The sequence below is a fragment of the Anser cygnoides genome, chromosome Z (genome assembly GCF_040182565.1).
Source record: "Anser cygnoides isolate HZ-2024a breed goose chromosome Z, Taihu_goose_T2T_genome, whole genome shotgun sequence".
Lineage (NCBI taxonomy): Eukaryota > Metazoa > Chordata > Aves > Anseriformes > Anatidae > Anser > Anser cygnoides.
This window is the reverse complement of record NC_089912.1, coordinates 27,646,397-27,659,779: the sequence shown is the minus strand read 5'-3', so window position 1 is coordinate 27,659,779 and position 13,383 is coordinate 27,646,397. Positions and strand designations below refer to the sequence as shown.

At 38.6% G+C, this 13,383-nt stretch overlaps 1 protein-coding gene across 14 annotated transcripts in view; it reads right to left on the bottom strand.

Moving 5' to 3' along the window:
* The window catches only part of FER (FER tyrosine kinase), a 198,267-nt gene that overhangs the window by 180,392 nt on the left and 4,492 nt on the right, over positions 1-13,383 (bottom strand). For 11 of the 14 annotated variants that reach the window (XR_010827976.1, XM_066989032.1, XM_066989033.1 and 8 more), the window contains 2 exons: positions 12,908-13,058; positions 4,785-4,891 (listed from right to left, as the gene is read on the bottom strand). The gene's annotated coding sequence lies outside the window, so the exon portion shown is untranslated. Of the gene's footprint in view, positions 1-3,292; positions 3,503-4,784; positions 4,892-9,286; positions 9,325-12,907; positions 13,059-13,383 lie in introns of those variants that run through there. The other 3 variants (XM_066989031.1, XM_066989034.1, XM_066989035.1) reach the window with 3 other exon arrangements.

Genomic DNA, 13,383 nt, shown 5'->3' with positions numbered 1-13,383 from the left:
CCCCTAACTGAAAAGTGAAGTCATGAGGGAACACGTAAAAGCACCTAAGAGACACTAAAGAACAATACACATATTTAATCAAATAAATATACATGACACTATCTCCAGACAAGAACTGCCATTACACTGCTTCATTCCTGGTGACCCAAAATACTTGATTCTAGTGGATACTGTCCTAAGGACATAAAAACATCCAAATAAACCATCAGTTCTCAGGCACTGCATCTAGAGTAAATGGATAGCTAGAAAATTACTGCTAGTTTGGTCCTAAACACTGCATTAACAGTCATTAGAGTTGGAAAGTCAACCTCCCAAAAGTGAGAAAATATCCCAAACCAGGTACCCATGCGACCTTCCACTGTTCCTGTGAGAAACACATTAGGGTATATTAGGGTAGAGGTCTTAATTTCACACATTTTTCCCCTAAAGCAGTCCAGTCTCATTGCACAATATAAAATCATTATTTGATATCATCACTTGATAATCTGGTAAGAAGTGCCACCTTATAAAACCCTGTAACACAACTGCAGGTCAGAGACATATTTGAGCTAGCTTTAAAACATCCTATCATGATAACACACGGCCACATCATGCAACATTTGAAACCACATATATTTCCACAGTCTTGTATATAGTTTTGTAACATGGGCCAAACCCTGTTTTCTGTGTATATACCAAAAACCTGTTCCCATACTGATCACCTTCGAACTTGGTAAGATAAACTTATATAAACTGCAATTACAGGTCTAGACTACAGTACTCACACTACCTGTGCACTACTTTCTCACCAATTCCTGCACTCCAGCCAAGCGTTAGCTCTTTTGAACACAGAAGTACCCATTTCTTCATAGGCTTTAAATTGCCACTTAAATTATCAGTGTTTTACAAATATTAATAGTGTCATCTTCTTAGCAGCCCATGAGCTGAAGCAGGACTAATACAGAGAGACCTGAGACACAGAAACTAATGTTGACATTATACTCACTAATACTGGCATTCACAAAGCTTAAAGACAGACCTTTCAGAGTGCCTATCATTTTAGCATACTGAACATCTGGAACAAAAATGTCACTGATTTCAGTTAACAAAAAGTTTCAGAAAATTTTACAAGTCAGAACCTACAACAATATCCAAGGTAGCCTGACTCCCAAAACCATTCCTCTCTTTCTGCAGTTCCCTGCCCTTCCAGTAAATTACAGAAATAAGCCTCATCCACTATATATGTATAAATGTATACAGGTACAAGGGTACAAGCCATAGTACAATGCTATGTAATGAAAAAAAAAATCCCATGAAGAAATTATGAGCAGCATTGTGTTGTTATGAATGTATACAATACAGGCACATCAAGGTTATGAGAGTAACCTTAAAGCTATCACAAGCTTCCATATGCTCTTAACTTTGATGCCATGTATTTCAGTCAGAATGCTGGCTGATGGCTAAGAGCTCAGGCAAACAGCAATTATAAATTATTTATACTGGTTTATTTATGAAGGATGAACTATGCTTTATTAGTTGCATTAACATTTGCACAGTTAAAGTTTAAGAATAGTCTTACAAAAACACTGATAATTTAGTAAGATAAGTGAAAGATCTTACAGCATCTACTTACTAACGACTTGTGCTTCCCTCTGTGATTTCTCAACACTCTTTAGACCTACATCCACTGTTGTGACCAACCTCATTTCTCTCCTAGCATATTTTAGCACATGCACTAAATCTCCTAGCACATTATCAACGAGAAAAGTTGTAGCTCTATTTTCTTACATCCCATTCAGAAAAGATGGGAACTGAATCTCAAGTTGAAGTCTTGTGCTATAAAAGGCAGGAGGGCAAGGGAAGGATAAAATATTCTCAGCATATGATATTTCAGTCTGCTTCTACTTACTCACTATGGAGCCAGAAAATCACAAAACTGAACAGAACAGATGATCCGCTAACATTTCACTTCAGCCTGCTAATTCACCCTTCACTAAGTAATAATTTGATTTTTTCAGACTACTCTAGTAGATGCCTGAGTAAATAGACAAAAACTGTATGTATACTGGACTCTGATCTTCAGTTTCAATTATTCCATTCACCGCAATAGATTCACCATAGGAAAAGTTTGTTTTAAAAACGTGATAAAATTCTGATCAGTGAAACTAGCAAGGGCAAAGTTTCAGAGCTGATGATTCTCAGCTCCACCTCCATGCCTCTTCCTTGAAAATTTAGAAAGTGTTCCATCAAAAAATTCAGCTAATCTCAGGCGCTCCAATATTATGGAGGCAAAGAAGTTGTGAGCAAGTATCCAAGATCTAAGATACTTAATAGTCAAGAAGCTAAAAAACGACATTTTTAATTATACACAGAAAGCAACTGAAACCAGTACTGATTACATGGTCACTTGAAGTCAGAACTGTATGAATTACCAAACACATTAACAGACGTGCTCTATGTAATCTGTATTTTGAATGCTCTCAGAAAGCACAAACCCATTTCCAAAGGCCAATGTTCAAAGAGGCAGGATAAGGCATCAATACGGACAGGCATTTTTCCGGGCCTGGGCCTGGTGTTTCCCCCTTTGCATACACAGACAAGTTGCTAGCTGCCCCACAGGGTCACCCAACAAAGCATCAGGACCAGCGCCCTACCTCCACCACCCAAAGGTGCTGTTTGAGGACGGGGAGCAAGCCCAGCTGCCTCCTCCAGCCTGTTCCTCCTCGTGCTTTCCCATGTCCACAGTTCCTGGATTAGGGAACAAGCATTGGCAGTCCCGTTTTCGTTTGCTTTGCCAAACAACACTACAATGCTAGCACTAAGACAGAGGTAGATTCTCACCCAGATTCTGCAAACACCGACTAGAGGCAAAACTGAGTAGTGAAATGAAAAATGTAAATTCAGGAAAAATTTACTGCGGAACCAGGAGGAGATACAGGGAGCGTGACAAACAAAGGTACTTCCTCCTCCAATGCTGCGTATTTTGAGATGGTCTATGTACATAACTTTAAAATTAGTGGATATGCAAATTTGCCAATCAATATTTGGTGAGTTTTAACAGTCAAAATATGTGCCAGAGCCAATTCCAAGATAGGACATTTTCTTTTTTTATCATCATTCATAAAAAAACTAATAATTGAGAGGTACTAAGCTCTCAATGTACATTTAAAAATGCAAAATGAGCAACCACTCCTTGAACAGCTCTAAATTTAATTGCATTTACCAAAGACAGCTTGTGACTTGTCTCAGCCACCACCACCGCAGCAATGTGGTCAGATTCTAAAACAACGATGTTAAAATTTGTCAGACTCACAGTGGAAAATTTCAGTGACAGCCACTTAATTCTTCAGTACTGCATCACTCCGCTCAGCAAATAAAGCCGATATTCTGTCATTAGCAGTCTTCCTGGATTCCAGAACTGAAGAAAGTGGTTTTCACAGCCAATCTGCACTTAAAGATTACTGTCTACCACCAACAGAGGAATGGACGGGAATGGACATACTGAATCAGATCAGAGGTACCATCTGCCTGACAATGACCAAAAGCAAACACAAAGGGAATCCACATCATCCATCAAACAAGATGCATCCAACCCCATTACTCTACAATTAGCAAACACATTCTTCCGTATATTTCATAGAATCATAGAATCACTACAGTTGGAAAAGACCTCCATGATCACCTGGTCCAACCATCCCACTACCACCAATGTCACCCACTAAACCATGTCCCTAAGCACCACGTCCAGCCTGTCCTTGAACACTCCCAAGGACGGTGACTCCACCACCTCCCTGGGCAACCCATCCCAATGCCTGACTGCTCTTTCTGAGAAGAAATGTCTCCTCATTGCCAGCCTGAACCTCCCCTGGCACAACTTGAGGCCATTCCCTCTAGTCCTATCACTAGTTACCTGTGAGAAGAGGCCGACCATAGCAATATATTAGAGAAGACACAAGTTGTTAGGGGTGGGAGGGCATCCTGGGAAATATTGTTATATATATGCTGTTCTTGTGGTTTTACAGTATGAATGATGATGAACTTTCAAGGCCACAAAAGGCAGGAAACTGATAAGCCACAAAACAGAAGCACATCAGGCCCCCAGCTAAATTCAGAACAAGGAAGCACAGCACACATCTGATCCTTCCAGAAGAAGGAATATGCAATGGGTCACTCTTGACCTGCTATCAACTCCCATGCTCCTATATGTATGTGGACTCCAAATCGCTTAGCATGGCAATTATTTCAAAGTCCTTTTCTAGAAACATTAACAATATTGCAGAAAAAAAGATGAGGACTTTGTTTCAGGAGAAACAAATACTCAAATTCAAGGTTTTCATACTGATAAAGCAACTTCATAAGAGGTGATCAATTTGTTACACAGTCCACCTCCATTTCTGAACCTGAGGCTTATAGTAGTTATTTTCCATCAGAACTAGGAAATAAATCACTTAGCCCTCCCTCCACACCCTAAATAAAAATTAGGGCATTGAATTTCTCCTAGTGTAGGATCTACTCCCAGAACATACATCATCATGAAACATAAAATATATGCTTTACCTACCATTTGTTTACACCACCCACATAACCAGAATACTATTTACATATGCATTTGATGCTAAATGTATGGAACATAGTCATGAGATGAACTAATGCTTCCATACAGCCATTGTCACCAATAAACATCCAAAGCAGCAGTATAAACGTTGCCTGATCATTTCAAAATTGGTCTGAAATATTATTCTACCCAAGGCAAAATAAGCAGCTTATTTTTAGGATTACTTTTCAGAAAAGCATAGCCCTCCTACCTTAAAAAGTTTAACCAAAAAATGATCCTTAATATACTTCTCTATATCTCAGCAGCTACTTCTTCTGATTTTCACTTTCAGGAATATACTTTCACTTTCTGGGAGTTCTGTGAAAGAAAAGCAGAAAAAAATGTATTTTTTATTTCAGCATTTTAAAATATTTTGCAAAAATTATATTTAGATAAATTGCTTCACATTTTCATTTTCTAACCAGAAAATATATTAAAAAAAAAAAAGAGGAAAACAAAAAGAAATTCTCAAATGACTGCAAGTAGTGGTATGCTATCACCTTATTTAATGTCTCAAAATTATGTGTATAATTTTTCTATACTCATGTAACTGAAGATTTTCTATTTACAAAAAAAAAAAGTTCTTGGAAATTTATTTTGACGTTCTTTTTATTTTGGAAAACTAGATAAATACATTTATTTCTGAAATTTGCCCTGGATAAAACTAGAAGAAAATCCATTAATAAAGAAAACAAAAGCATGGGGAAACAGAATTCATTACATGAAAGACAAACTTCATAGGAGTATTTTCAGTGGTCTGTAAGAAAACAAGTAGCAACATGAGAAACGCACCAACCAAGATAATTTCTTATATAGCTCTAATTACTGCAATACCCATAATAGTAAGAGGTCATAGAGAGTAATAAAGACTACAGCACTCCAATTTCAGCCTGCAACTCTGGACTGCAATCTAGGTGAAGGCTGCATTTTGAGGTTTTAAATTAAAAAAACTATTTCAAATAAAAAGTATAGAGAAAGGGGCTTTGCACGTAGCTTGAGAGTGCGAGCTATTCCGTGTGAACATCTGGACCAATGTCATGCCAGTTTAAAGTAAAAGCTTTAGACAAGACATTTGATATTGATTTAGCAGTTTTACATTTGTAAAAAAAAAAAAAAGGACAAAAGAAACTGAAAGACAAACACCCTGCGTAAAGCTAAAATTCTGCAACTGTTTTGCAGATTATTTTTTAAGTTTAAAACAAAGCATTAATAATGGACATACACATTTTTTAAACCTTACAAAGGATAGTTTTAGTTCACATTCAAACAGGCATTATCTAGTATTCCTTCCTGGTTACTTAGTGACATTCTAGAAACAAAGTCCTGCTTAATATAAATATGAAACTTTCTCTCTCCATGACCAAAAATAGCAAAGACTGTAAGTGATGCTTACATTCAGTCACTGCAAGGAGGCAGTAGCCATGCAAGCAGATACAAAGGAAGAAAAAACAGACCAGACTAGAATCATACAGAATTCAAAACATTTTTAATAACACATATACAAACATCAGTGAGAAATTGCAAAGCCCAAAATTCAGCTACCTAAGCAAGTCTCCACCAGAAAGGAACTACCACCAAAAGCCAAACATTAAATAGTAGTATTTGGCTCCACTCCTCCCATCACAAACCAGTTAGAAATGTCAGAGTACCACTGGACAAAAAAACTCTTTTTCTGCTTTTCCTGATTCAAACAGGACACATGAAAGTAAAATGCGTGCTACCACCAACACCTGAAGACATTCAAATTTTAAGCAGTCAACCTGTAAAAGAGCTGCACGTGGTAAAATGACCTTTTCTGAAAATTTCACTTACTAAATGAAAAAACAGACTAGAGCCACTGAAACACCGACAAGCTGTATCTTCTGCTCTCTGCACACAGGCAAAAAGCACACCTTCTTATAATAAAATATAATAATAAAAAAAAATTACACCTACAGTAGAAGGGAGATTTTTTGTCTGTCAATATAAAAATAAAACACAACCAACTGCCTCCTTCCCCCCTCCCCCCAATAATTCCAGTTACTTCTGACTTTATATTCATGTGCTTTTTTTCATCAGCATGCAGGGCATTCATAGAATTTGAAACTGGCAATACAATTATATTTCCAAAACTTATCTAACTGATAGGGAAATGCCAGCTAGTACAGGGAAATATAAGAAACTTTGGTCAGTAAACTAACCGTAGAGCTAGCTGTAAGACAGCACTGAAAAATTTTAGAACAAAGTTCTGTTTGCAATTTCTGGGCTCAAACAGAGTAGAATCTGAAAGTTACAGACAGCTTGCTTCCTCAGTGCAATAAACCACTAGATAACGAAGATGCAAAAGAAGGAATTAAAAGAAAATAAGGATAGAGAAGAAAACCTAGATGAACTCTTGTTTTCTGAAATTACTGCAGAGGCAGTTAAAACCAATACCAAACCAGATCCTCTTTAAACTGGGGATATACAAGCACCCTCTCAAAATGAAGCAACAGAGGAGCATTTAAAAATAACAAATAGTAAGAACTCACCAGAAACAGATACTATTCTGTAGAAGCATTAAAGCATCAAGTATGAAATAACCAAACTATTAATTCTACAAAAACTTAGGCTTGAAGTAACTGCTGACTACTACAGCAAAAAGGAATGGAGAGTAGAAAATATACCATTTTATTATTTTTTTTCAGAGCTTACCAAGGCAATCAGGAAAAGTACAACAAAGTCTGACTGCCATACTGGGCAAGGTGTTAAAATCATACTAAAGAACCTGTAATTTGGGGTAGGGTGAAAAAAAAATGAGTGCAGAGAAAAGTCATGCTTCCCAATTTGAAGTGTTCTTTGAGGGAACTGAGCAGCTGGTCTACAAAGGCGTTAGACGTGGTAGCAAAGAAAAGGGTTCTTAAAAGTTTCAGCTGGGGTGTCTCACAGAAGCTGTTACAGAAGTGGAGCCCTTGCAGCATGAGGTTTCAGAAACACAGCTCCACGGGGGAGGAAGTCAGAAGCATCAGCAGAATCCATGCCAGGACTTGTGGAGCTGTTGAGACCGGTCACTTGCATATCTACCATTTCACACAACATCTCTGGTTAAATTTGCATGTGGTACATTATGTGCAATCACAGCTGATGCTTTATTACAGAAAGCTGCAAAGGAACCCCAAGACACTGAGCAACAGGCATCTAAAACAGCAGGTGAAATCACGTGTCAGTAAATGCAGCACAACATACCGGGAGAGAGCATCCTAGGCTGCTTAACACCACATGGGAAAAAGGTGGGGTCATCTCTGAGCACACGTCTTCAAAAATGTTTGTCCAGTGCTTTGAAGCAATCAGGTTAGGAAACATCCAGATTATCATATGTTTTTATTTTTTAACAAAGGTTAGAAAAAAACAGAAAATATATTCCTATTTTGCTGATACATTCATGGTGTTCCTGTATCTTCTAATTACTCTATCTCATGAAGAATATCAAGCATTAGAAAATACAGGCAATACTGATCAGAGTACGGAGCAGCTTCTGCACAAAGAAAGTAAAGAGAAGTTTTTAGCTCACAAAACAGATTAACTATGAGGTGTCTGATCAAAGTTAAAAAAAACACGATAGCACAATCTGGCATGACATGTCGTATGTCTGAAGTGTTTCCCAGAAGAACATGGGAACGTCAAATGAAACTTTAAATAAAGTTGCTCTTAAATACTTCTTCACCTAGTAAATAATTAAATGAGAGTATTTAATGCCTAAAGATACTTTTGAGACCAAGAAACAGACACATTCAAAAATTATTTTAAAAAAATAATGAAAAAAAACTCCTGAACATACAACTTCTATCTCAAGACATCTCTAAAATGCAAAAGCAGGACAGAAATGTCAGAGGAACAATTATTTTATGTCTGCAGCAACAGTCCCTTCTTATCTAACAGCAGCAAGCACCAAGCCAGATGTATTTCACTCGATTGCATACAGCCAACCTCACACATCACACTCACACTGTCTTGCAGATGTATGAAAACCATGGTTTGCCGTACCAGCTCTTCCAGCTCTGATCTTATTAAAAGAACATGGAAATAAGAAGCAGTGGGCTTCATCAAAGAAAAGGATTTATGCTTTTCAATAACACACACAAAAAAAAAAGCTAGGTAAAGGCCCAGAAAGAAAATTTTGGACCCTCTCTGGTTACAATTATAAAACATCCTTTTTTGGACATGCAGTATTCATTTGCCTAAGGGAATTATTTTCCAACATGCAAACAGCAATAATAGATGTGATGGAAGAAAGTTACTAACAGTCATCAAACACCATCTAATTCTTTCCCCAACCACCAAAGACATGGCAGAAAATATTTTTCTCAAGTCTCTGTTTTCTCTGACTTAGCATTCCCTTGGTCTTAGCACGGGAAAAAGTTTCTCATTAACCAAAACTTATCTCCTCTTCTCTGTGACCATGGAATAGAGAAGCAAAGATCCTATACACCTCTTCTTTGCAACTTGAACATCTGAGACCAAAAAGATGCTTGAGATCAAATTTCACCAGGCAGAAGAGTACAAGGTGAAGGCAGCTACAGGTTAGAAAGAGCAGGGCTAGGCTGGCTGCCCCAAGTCATACCTTGCCACTGCGCCTCAGGACTCAGCGTGGTGCTCCTGTTAACTTGAAAAAGGCAGTGCCACCTACAGAACAACATGCCGACCCCACACAAAGGGGATTTGCACCTAGCTTTTTGCTACCTTACACAAACTTACAAGTAAAGGAAGGCTTCTTCTTGTATTTTTCCAGGAATTAAGCTTCCTTTACATTAAGCTCCAGGCTGCAAGGAATGATAAAGAAAAGCACAACTTCAGTAAAGAGGACCTGAGCAACGAACTTTCACTGAACTCTCAATTCTGCAGTGATCAACAGTGATCTCCACTCCAGATGTTAACAGAAAAACAGATTGAGCAGGATGAGGCTGATAAGGGTGATTCTAATTGATACTACGATCAAGTATCTCCAACCCTCATACAAGTTCTAGCACACTGCAAAACTTCTCCTTCCACAACTGTGTTCCTGTGGTCTTCCTTTGACCACAGCTACTTCACGCTTTTACTTAAAATTGGAATAGGGAGTTTCCATAGCTTTTGAGGAACAATTCCAGTCCCTCAGTACAGACTCTTACTCTCATATATTTCAGAGGCTGGAAGAACAAAGCTGTCCCTGTCGCATTTTTCTAACTGTATTAAACCAAACTAAGGACCAGGCTCTCCCAGCTCTTTCTATGTGCATATAAAGTCTCACATACATCCTGCACATGAGACACATCCTACACACTCAAAAATTAATTCCGCTCTAGCAGGGAAGAAACTTGAACACCAGCATGGACCAACACCATTCCATATTTCCTCTCTTCACATGGATGTATTAACATCATGAACAACAGCACTGCCTGGTGTGGTCTGACAGGTAACAGAGAAGTACTAGGCTAAAAATAACTAATAACAAAATAACTAATTCAATTGTCTTTTATTTTTATTATTAACTTCTCATGTCTTTGGTAGTCTTCTGAAGTAGTCTTACTGCTCTAAGGTTGTAACACTTCCATCTTCTAAAGGACAGAATTGTTCTAGTTTTACAAAGAAACTTAAAATGCTGAAATTACAAATAGTTGGCCCCAAATTGAAAAACATGGACACATTAGTTAGTGACTCACACTCATTCTAAAGTGTATTTTATATAGTATATAAATTTCTGAACAAGCTAAAACAACAAAAGACAAGTTAAAGTATTACATTTTCAAGAGGCTTGCCTTTAATGAATAGTGAATGTGGAAACAATTGCTAGGAAAAGTGGCAGCATGAGTCAATGTTAAAATTAAATATAGCTGTTTACTAATGGTTTGGTGTATGCAGTTATGTATTCCTTCACTAATTTCTTTCATGCTATTAGATATCATCTTCATTAGCTGGAAGGGAGTTGCAGGTAATGTTTCACTTCTTGATATTAATTTACCTAGAATTAGAGTCATCTAGATTGTAAAATATCGTCACAATCAAGTCCAATCACAGACCTGACCTACCAAGTCCCATCACTAAACCATGTCCCTTAGTGCCATGTCCATACATCTCTTAAATACCTCTAGGAATGAGGACTCCACCACCTCCCTGGGCAGCCCCTTCCCGTGTTTGACTAACCCCACCGTGAAGAAATACTTCCTACTGTCCAATCTAAACCTCCCCTGGTGCAACTTGAGAGTGTTGCCTTGTGTCCTATCTCCTGTCACCTGAGAGGAGACGAACTCCCTCCTTGCTGCAACCTCCTTTCAGGTAGCTGTAGAGAGCAATGAGGTCACCCCCTATGAGTCTCCTCTTCTCCAGACTAAGCAACCCCAGTTCCCTCAGCTATTCCTCATAAGTCTTGTTCTCCAGTCCTTTCACCAGCTTCACAGCCCTTCTCTGCCCACCCTCCACCACGTTGATGTCCTTGTAGTGAGGGGCCCAAAACTGAACACAGTACTTGAGGTGCAGTCTCAGCAGCACCATGTACAGGGGGACAAACCCTTCCCTAGTCCCACTGGCCACACAATTTGTGATGCAGGCCAGGATGCCATTGGCTTTCTTCGCCACCTGGACACACTGCTGTCTTGTGTTCAGCTGGCTGTCGGCCAGCACCCCCAGGTCCTTTTCTGCTGGGCAACTTTCCAGACACTCTTGCATGAGCCTGTACTGCTGCAGGGGGTTGTTATGTCCCAAGTGCATTATTTTTTTCTATGGCCCAACATCATCTAGAATTTCTCCCTCCAGCCAAAACAATTGGATTAAATTGTTTTAAATTACTATTAGTCTGTAATAAATGACAGTACTGGTCTCCTCAGGAGAAAAGCAGTCTAGTTCCAAGTATTTACCACTCTGAAAAAAAAAAAAAAATCAGGTTGTTGCTGCTTCTTTCCTCCTTCATTAAGCTAATTACATCCTTCTGGTTCATTAAACTCTCTGCCTAGTTAATTCATAGTTCACTCAGTCTTCTTGAGGTCACTTATTTCCTTGGCACCGTTATATCACATTTAAAGTAGTTCAATCTCATGGTATTCCGCACAGAAAACCAGCCCATGAGGAACATGAGTCCAAGAAGAAGAAAGTCTCCTCCCAACAGCTGATATTCCAGACTGTTACACTGCAGGAAATAAAACACAGAGTGTGCTTGAGTAAAAGGTGTTGCCCAAAGTTTTTATTTGCTGTGCCTCATCTGATGGCTTTTCCCTCATATGTCCCACATCCTAAAATACGTTCACTCTGATCTCCCTTTCTTTTAGATAGGAAAAAGTGATTCTCACTATAAAGGCAGCCACCCAAAAGACAGATGATTGAACCAGGCACGAGACTTCTAAATGTTCTTGCAGTGCAAATTCAGATGTGCAACAAATTTTAATATATACCATCTACAAATATAACGAATATAACTCTTCCAGATACATGAAAAAGCCCATCCTATCTTTTCAGACCAGTCAGTTCAGTTTGGATATCATCAGCCTTCCCAGTTATAAACCAAGTTCCTTCTGAAAAGTATTATTCTCATTAGAAAATGTATAAATGAACCAAGCTTTAATGGATGTTAAAACAAGCAGCAACAAGTTGTGGACGTTTAACCTCCTAGGTCTCTGGAAAAATAATGCTGAAGTGCGTAGGAAAAAAAAAAGTCATGCATAAACTCTTCACGTGAAAATATATCTGCATACATAAGATTTGGAATAACTGAGTTTGGTTTAGTTCTATTTTTTTGTTACTCCAGTCTGTCATTCTGCATCTCAAAAGTATTCTTATCAGAAATGATACCAAGCGGCTATTTTTTCATTTATGAGGCCAGAGTTCTTCAGGCCACAGAACCATTCATGGAGATTTTCAGAAAAAAAAAATGTGTGGAGATAAGAATGTTTGCACTGTATGCAAGTTATTTAAATTATTCTCAGAATTCTTGCCTTACTGTACTCTGGGACACTTCAAGGGAACTTGACTAACTGCATCTTCAAACCTGAAATCCCAACTTAATCAGAGAAAAACTACGTACTAGGACACGAGCCAGCCTGTTGTAAAGATGAATGTTAACAACCATCTGTTTAATCTCTGCTTTGGAAATAGCTAAATCTGTAACATCTTTATGGACCACAGTGCAGACACAACCCAGATCAACTGATAAAGATGTTCTCGCGTTTAGCCTGCTCACATCTCTCGCCCTCCGAAAGCAGGCTAACTGCTTCCACGCTGCAAATGCCTCCACCTCCCCTGGGGAGGTTTGGTCGGAGGGATTCTGAGGGAGAACTGGAACGCAGGAGATCGCCCTCTCACAGCACATCAGCACAACACTACATGCTACGTGTAAACAGGAAGCCTTACATTTGAGGACACATGCACACAGGGATACTTCTGGAAGATTGTTCTGCACGGGACACAAATCTGCTGCAGTGTGCATCCGTACTGCATGGAGCAGAGCCTGGAGCAAACAATCCCATCAGCCGTGGGCAAGTTTCCTTTCAGAGGGTACCAGCTGGTTCAAGAACACAAACCAAAAGCAAAGTTAGAATGTATGCAGAACCAAGAGGAAGATGAGGATCGAATAAAGCTGACATTTTTGACCTGAATAAGGATATAATTACCTCCTCACATTAAAAATAATAATAATAATAATTTGGATAAATTACATCATCTGGATGCCAACTAAATTTGTTAATCTAGCAGCTTCAGGTTTACTTAACACATTAATTGATGAGGGATTTCCCACTCCGATTTCAACACTGACCTAGTCCAAAAGGCAGAACTGGGTATTAAAAGGCCTTTCTGTATCTTTGTTACAGCTCTTTAACTCTTTATAA